Here is a 7,054-nt window from a genome sequence, read left to right as displayed (position 1 = left end):
GTAATTAAGGTTGGGAATCCTTATTTTGTTTAAGATAATAAGTATTATTATTTTATTTTATTTTATTTTTATTTTTATTGGAAATAATTGGGGAAGTCCTTATTAAACTAAAGTTGGTTGTTTTTGGTGAGATTTGGGGGAGAGAGAGGAGGTGGTTGTTTTGGGTTTTTTTAAAAGGAAAAGAAAAGAATTATTTTCTTATAAAAAGCCTTGGGACTCGTGCGTAAAGAGGAAGAGAAAAAAAAATCAAAGAAAGAAAGAGGGGAAAAGAAAAGAGAAAAAGGGAGAAATTTTTTTTTTTTATTTTTTATCAAACCCTAGCCGCCGCACGCCGCCGCCGCCGCCACCGCGAACCCGAGCCGCCAAGCCTCCCCCTCTCTGTTCAGCAGCGCAGCCGAGTCTGCAGTCAAAACCGAGTCGTCGCCGAGCTTCTAGCCGCGTCGGAAGAATCGTCCAAGCCGATCCGCGCAGCCGAGCGTCCGTCGGAGCAGCCGTCTCTCGCACGCCCGAAGCCGAGTCGAAGCCACCTTCGTGCGTCCGCAGCCAACCCGTCAGCCAGCCGAGTCGCGCCGCTTCGATCCGACGTAGCGCAGCCGAAACGCTCGTCTGCAGCCGTCGCCGAGCGAAGCTGCGGTAGCCGGACCACCAGCAGCCGCCGCGCCACCCGAAATCCGGAAGGCAACGCCTCGCGCGCAAAGATCCGACCAAAAACCCACTCCGCGACCCGAACCGACGCGCGCCATCTTCCGGAACCCGACCCGCGCCCGCGTGCATCCGCGTGTGAAGCCGCGCCGCGCGCTTCTGCGTAGCCGAGCCGCGTCTCCCTCCTGTTGCAAGCCGAGCCGCACGCGTAAATTCCTGTACCGAGCCGAGCCGAGCCGCGCCTGCGCCAAGCCGAGCCGGTCCCTGTCCTCTTCCAGCCGAGCCGCCAAGACTAATTTGGCTCCATCCACCTAAATTTTGGTAATTAAATTAATTATTGTGGCATTACCCGGTAAGACTCAATGTTTCGGACGCTAATTAATTTAATTTGGGACTAAATTAAATTATTTTCCTTAAGGGACGTCTTGGACCAAGTAATTGCTGCAGCGCGGGATTTCTTCAGTAGGGGCTCGAGCACTGCAACCTCTTTCTAGGGTAAGTCATTTCAAATGAGTCTTGAACCGTTAGTCGATGGTGACCTAATTACGAAGTTTGGCATATTAAACAGTTAGGACCTCGTCGCTTGGAAAGCATACCGCCTCGCGGTTAGGACTCGTCAAGTAAATCTCCAGGTAAGAGATTCTACTACTAGCTCCATGTTTAGAATTATGAGACTATGTATGCTTCAATTTTTGCATGTTGAGGATTAGACAGTACGATGCCTGAAACCAATGTTAGTATGATGCAAATGACGATATGGTTATACTATAGCCTGTTATGTGTGGCGAGAGCTGTTATGGCTATACGACGGATGTCGAGACGGAGAGTGTAATGATGATTTATCTGATATGTTATATGCTGATGCCATGTGTATGTATACTGCGATTAGGGTACCTGTTAGCTTAATCTGTTAGAGTCGTACCTGCATGGGTGTCCTTCGGGATCACCACCTATTGAGGACTGTGTGGTCCGACGGGACACCAGTCTAGCATGGATATAGATATGACTCGAGTGACTCGACGGGGTCCTCGCATCCCGGCTGTCCTAGGTGTCCCCCGGGGCACCGAAGACTAGAGTTACGTTCCTACGGGAGCGCATGTTGCACGTGTTTGGGAACGTGCCAGAGATTGGGTACCAGTTACAGGACTCTGACAGGAAGTTAACAGGCACCTAGTGGGACTAGTAGTGGGTCCCTTACTGAGTATTTTATACTCACTCTCTTCATTTCATGTTTTCAGGTAGAGGACGAGGCAAGGGCAAAGGCAAGCTGGCGAGCGACCCGAAGTGACCGTGGAGGGCCATAGGGACTACTGCTTCCGCTTATCCTTATTTTAGACTTTCGTATCTGAGTTTGAGTACTTTTCATTACTTATCATCTTATTATGTAGATAGGGCCCGAGTAGGACTTTAGGACGCATTACACCTTTTTGAATAACTACCTTGTTTAAATTTTCATAAATAAAATTTCTCAAACCTTATGCGTTTTTAATAATTTTGATGACTTAAACCGCTTGTTCTATATTTAGTAATGACTTCGACTCAGTATAAGGAGTTGGGTCGTTACAGTTGGTATCAGAGCACAGTGTTTTAGGTTCTGTAGACTGACCTACGATGTAAGTCATTGTTTTGTTTTGGTTTTACTTCACCCTATGGCTATACGGTCCTTCGGCACTCGCCAGGTATGTCTAAAGCCTTGCTAATGTTAAGATTACGATTTTGCCTGAATAGTCTAGACCTAAGGATAGGGTGTTAAGTTCTTGTGGTGAAAAGTTTTGTTGGTGAATTTTAGGGAGAATGCCGCCACGTAGAGGTGCACGCCGAGGAGGTGGTAGGGGAGGCAGAGGAGCCGGTCGTGGCCAGCCGGAGGCGCCACCTGCTGCACCGGCAGTCGACCCTAACGCACCGGTCACCGAGGCGGATCTCGCCGCGATGGAGCAGCGTTATCAGGACATGCTGCAAGCTGCTTTGGCGCCTTTCCTTGCCGCCCAGCAGAACCAGGCCGCCCCTGTTCAGGCCCAGGCCGTCGCTCCTCCAGCCCCTGAGGAAGCTCAACCCGTACCAGTTCAACTGTCGGTCGAGGCTAAACACTTACGGGACTTTAGGAAGTATAATCCTAAGACCTTTGACGGATCCATGGACAACCCCACAAAGGCCCAAATGTGGTTGACATCCATAGAGACTATCTTCCGGTACATGAAGTGCCCAGAAGACCAGAAGGTGCAGTGTGCAGTCTTCTTCCTGGAGGATAGGGGTACTGCCTGGTGGGAGACCGCTGAGAGAATGCTAGGGGGCGATGTCAGCAAGATAACTTGGGAGCAGTTGAAGGAGAACTTCTATGCTAAGTTCTTCTCTGCCAATGTGAAGCACGCCAAGCTGCAAGAGTTCCTAAACTTGGAGCAAGGCGACATGACGGTGGAGCAGTACGACGCCGAGTTCGATATGCTGTCCCGCTTTGCTCCCGATATGGTAAGGGATGAGGCTGCCAGGACGGAGAAATTCGTTAGAGGACTCAGGCTAGATCTTCAGGGCATTGTACGAGCTCTCCGACCAGCCACGCATGCTGATGCACTACGTATAGCACTGGATTTGAGCCTGCCTGAGAGAGCCGATTCGTCTAAGGCTGCCGGCAGAGGGTCAGCCTTAGGGCAGAAGAGAAAGGTGGAGACGCAGCCTGACGTAGTACCGCAGCGAACTCTGAGGTCAGGAGGCGTCTTTCAGAGACACCGACGGGAGCTTGCAGCAGCCGGGAGGACTCTGAGAGAGCTACCCGCTTGTACTACCTGTGGGAGAGTCCACGGAGGTCGTTGCTTGGCTGGAAGCGGAGTCATCTTCAGGTGCAGACAGCCGGGGCACACTGCTGATGTGTGTCCTCGGAAACCCTTTGAGACGACACCGCCCCAGCCTTCTGCTTCCCAGTAGGGGAAGGTTTTCGCCACTACCCGGCAGGAGGCCGAGCGAGCTGGTACAGTGGTGACAGGTACGCTCCCAATTTTGGGGCATTATGCTTTTGTGCTATTTGACTCTTGGTCATCCCACTCGTTTATATCCTCTGTTTTCGTTCAGCATGTGGGTTTGGAGGTAGAACCTTTGGGTAGTGTTTTGTCGGTTTCTACTCCATCTGGGGAGGTCCTGTTGTCCAAAGAACGAATAAAGGCATGTCGGGTAGAGATAGCGAATCGTATGTTAGACGTGACCTTGCTAGTGTTAGACATGCAGGATTTTGACGTGATACTAGGCATGGATTGGCTGTCAGCCAACCATGCAAATATAGACTGTTTTGGTAAGGAAGTTGTCTTTAACCCTCCATCCGGGGCTAGTTTCAAATTCAGGGGGGCAGGCATAGTATGTATACCCAAGGTCATCTCAGCCATGAAGGCTAGTAAACTACTCAGCCAGGGTACTTGGGGCATCTTGGCAAGCGTAGTGGATATTAGAGAGCCAGAAGTTTCCCTATCTTCCGAACCAGTGGTAAGGGAGTACCCTGACGTTTTCCCAGACGAACTCCCAGGACTTCCGCCTCCCAGAGAGGTAGACTTCGCCATCGAGTTAGAGCCGGGCACTGCCCCTATCTCGAGGGCCCCTTACAGAATGGCTCCAGCCGAGCTAAAAGAGTTGAAGGTCCAGTTACAGGAGTTGCTGGACAAAGGCTTCATCCGGCCCAGTGTGTCACCTTGGGGAGCCCCAGTATTGTTCGTGAAGAAGAAGGATGGGTCGATGCGCCTTTGTATTGACTACCGAGAGCTGAACAAGGTGACAGTAAAAAACCGCTACCCCTTGCCAAGGATTGATGACCTGTTCGATCAGTTGCAGGGAGCCACTGTCTTTTCCAAGATCGACCTGCGATCAGGCTATCACCAGTTGAGGATTAGGGACGGTGACATTCCCAAGACGGCCTTTCGTTCGAGGTACGGACATTACGAATTCGTTGTGATGTCTTTCGGCTTGACTAACGCTCCTGCAGTGTTCATGGATTTGATGAACAGGGTGTTTAAGGACTTTCTAGACTCGTTCATCATAGTCTTCATTGATGACATCCTGATTTACTCAAAAACTGAGGCTGAGCACGAGGAGCACTTGCACCAGGTTTTGGAGACTCTTCGAGCCAACAAGTTGTATGCCAAGTTCTCCAAGTGTGAATTCTGGTTAAGGAAGGTGACGTTTCTTGGCCACGTGGTTTCCAGTGAGGGATTTTCAGTAGATCCCGCAAAGATTGAAGCGGTGACCAACTGGCCTCGATCGTCCACGGTTAGTGAAATTCGAAGTTTTCTGGGCTTGGCAGGTTACTACAGGAGGTTCGTGGAAGACTTCTCACGTATAGCCAGCCCGTTGACCCAGTTGACCAGGAAGGGAACCCCTTTTGTCTGGAGCCCAGCATGCGAGAGGAGCTTTCAGGAGCTCAAACAGAAGCTAGTGACTGCACCAGTCCTGACAGTGCCCGATGGATCGGGAAACTTTGTGATCTATAGTGATGCCTCCAAGAAGGGACTGGGCTGTGTCCTGATGCAGCAAGGTAAGGTAGTTGCTTATGCCTCCCGCCAGTTGAAGATTCACGAGCAGAACTACCCTACCCACGACTTGGAGTTGGCAGCTGTAGTCTTTGCACTGAAGATATGGAGGCACTATCTGTACGGTGAGAAGATTCAGATTTACACCGACCATAAGAGCCTGAAGTACTTCTTCACTCAGAAGGAGTTGAACATGAGGCAGAGGAGGTGGCTCGAGTTGGTGAAAGACTACGACTGCGAGATCCTATACCACCCAGGTAAAGCAAATGTAGTGGCTGACGCGCTGAGTAGGAAGGTTGCACATTCAGCAGCGCTAATCACCAAGCAGACCCCCTTACTCAGGGATTTTGAGAGGGCCGAGATTGCAGTTTCAGTAGGGGAGGTTACCGCACAGTTGGCTCAGTTGTCAGTTCAGCCAACCTTGAGGCAAAAGATCATCGCTGCTCAGCTGAATGATCCTTACTTGGCCGAGAAGCGTCGTATGGTAAAGACAGGGCAAGGTGAAGACTTCTCCATATCCTCTGACGATGGCCTTATGTTTGAGGGACGCCTGTGTGTGCTGGAAGACAGCGCAGTTAAGACGGAGCTTTTGACTGAGGCTCACAGTTCCCCGTTTACCATGCACCCTAGGAGTACGAAGATGTACCAGGACTTAAGGAGTGTCTATTGGTGGAGGGGCATGAAGAAGGAAGTGGCAGACTTTGTCAGCAGGTGCTTGGTGTGCCAGCAGGTGAAGGCACCTAGACAGTGTCCAGCCGGGTTGTTGCAACCCTTGAGTGTGCCAGGGTGGAAGTGGGAGAGTGTGTCGATGGATTTTATTACGGGACTGCCCAAGACCCTAAAGGGCTACACGGTGATCTGGGTTGTGGTCGATAGACTCACGAAGTCGGCCCATTTCGTGCCAGGAAAATCCACTTACACTGCCAGTAAGTGGGGGCAGTTATATATGACAGAAATTGTGAGACTACATGGAGTACCCGTGTCCATCATTTCAGACAGAGACGCTCGCTTTACATCGAAGTTCTGGAAAGGACTTCAACTTGCTTTAGGTACGAGGTTGGACTTCAGCACAGCATTCCACCCTCAGACCGATGGTCAGACAGAGAGATTGAACCAGATTTTGGAAGACATGCTGCGAGCCTGCGTACTAGAGTTTTCAGGAAGTTGGGACTCCCATCTGCATCTGATGGAGTTTGCCTATAACAACAGCTACCAGGCTACTATCGGTATGGCACCGTTCGAGGCTCTGTATGGCAAGTGCTGTAGATCCCCTGTCTGCTGGGGCGAGGTTGGAGAGCAGAGGATGCTAGGCCCCGAGTTAGTGCAGACTACCAACGCAGCCATACAGAAGATCCGAGCTCGTATGCTGACAGCACAGAGCAGACAGAAGAGTTATGCTGATGTACGACGTAAGGACCTCGAGTTTGAAGTGGGAGATATGGTCTTTCTGAAGGTAGCACCCATGAAGGGTGTTCTGAGGTTCGCGAAGAAGAGGAAGCTGAGTCCACGCTTCGTAGGGCCGTTCGAGATACTGGAGCGGATTGGCCCCGTGGCTTATCGCTTGGCGCTACCCCCATCTTTTGCTGCAGTGCACGACGTATTCCATATCTCCATGCTGAGGAAATATGTCGCAGACCCAACACATGTGGTGGACTTCGAGACACTACAAATTAGCGAGAACTTGAGCTACGAGGAGCAGCCTATCGAGGTCCTGGCAAGGGAGGTCAAGAAGCTTCGCAGTCGAGAAATTCAACTGGTCAAAATCCTTTGGCAGAACCATGGAGTGGAAGAGGCCACGTGGGAGAAAGAAGAGGACATGAGAGCCCAGTACCCCGAGCTGTTCGAGGATTAGAACTTTCGAGGACGAAAGTTTTTTTTAAGGAGGGAAGATTGTAACGCCCAACAAA

General features: G+C 50.8%; 1 long non-coding RNA gene across 1 annotated transcript; it reads left to right on the top strand.

The window, feature by feature from the left end:
* Nucleotides 1-862: 862 nt before the first annotated feature.
* Nucleotides 863-1,361, top strand: LOC127149022 (uncharacterized). The gene is made up of 3 exons (XR_007820227.1): nt 863-963; nt 1,061-1,137; nt 1,211-1,361. It is a non-coding gene; the product is annotated as an uncharacterized LOC127149022 (long non-coding RNA).
* The last annotated feature ends 5,693 nt before the right edge of the window (nt 1,362-7,054 follow it).

This window comes from Cucumis melo, chromosome 1 (genome assembly GCF_025177605.1).
Source record: "Cucumis melo cultivar AY chromosome 1, USDA_Cmelo_AY_1.0, whole genome shotgun sequence".
Classification (NCBI taxonomy): Eukaryota; Viridiplantae; Streptophyta; class Magnoliopsida; order Cucurbitales; family Cucurbitaceae; genus Cucumis; species Cucumis melo.
The sequence above is the reverse complement of the archived record's forward strand: the minus strand, read 5'-3'. Positions and strand labels throughout refer to the sequence as shown.